Source organism: Bison bison, unplaced genomic scaffold (assembly GCF_000754665.1).
Source record: "Bison bison bison isolate TAMUID 2011002044 unplaced genomic scaffold, Bison_UMD1.0 scf7180017864213, whole genome shotgun sequence".
Classification (NCBI taxonomy): domain Eukaryota; kingdom Metazoa; phylum Chordata; class Mammalia; order Artiodactyla; family Bovidae; genus Bison; species Bison bison.
The window spans coordinates 38277-38722 of NW_011494785.1; positions in this window are offsets into that span (position 1 = coordinate 38277).

The following is a 446-nucleotide window of genomic DNA, read 5'->3' on the forward strand; positions in this document are numbered from 1 at the left end:
CGGGATTTTAGTTTCCTGACCAGAAGGGCCTCAGCTGGGAATGGGCCTGTGGGTACCGGACAGCGGCCTTAGAATAGAAAGGGGGAAGGAGAGGGAGAAAGTGAGGAAGGAAAGGGGAAACAAGAAGGCCCAGAAAAGGAGAAGCAAGGAGCACACCCCTTCTTCTTGAGGGTCAAGGGATAACCGGGAAAGGAAAAGCCAGACAGAATTCAGTTCAGTTCAGTCGCTCAGTCGTGTCCCACTGTTTGCGACCCCATGAATCGCAGCACACCAGGCCTCCCTGTCCATCACCAACTCCCGGAGTTCACCCAAACTCATGTCCATCGAGTCAGTGATTTCATCCAGCCATCTCATCCTCTGTCATCCCCTTCTCCTCCTGCCCCCAATCCCTCCCAGCATCAGAGTCTTTTCCAATGAGTCAACTCTTCGCATGAGGTGGCCAAAGT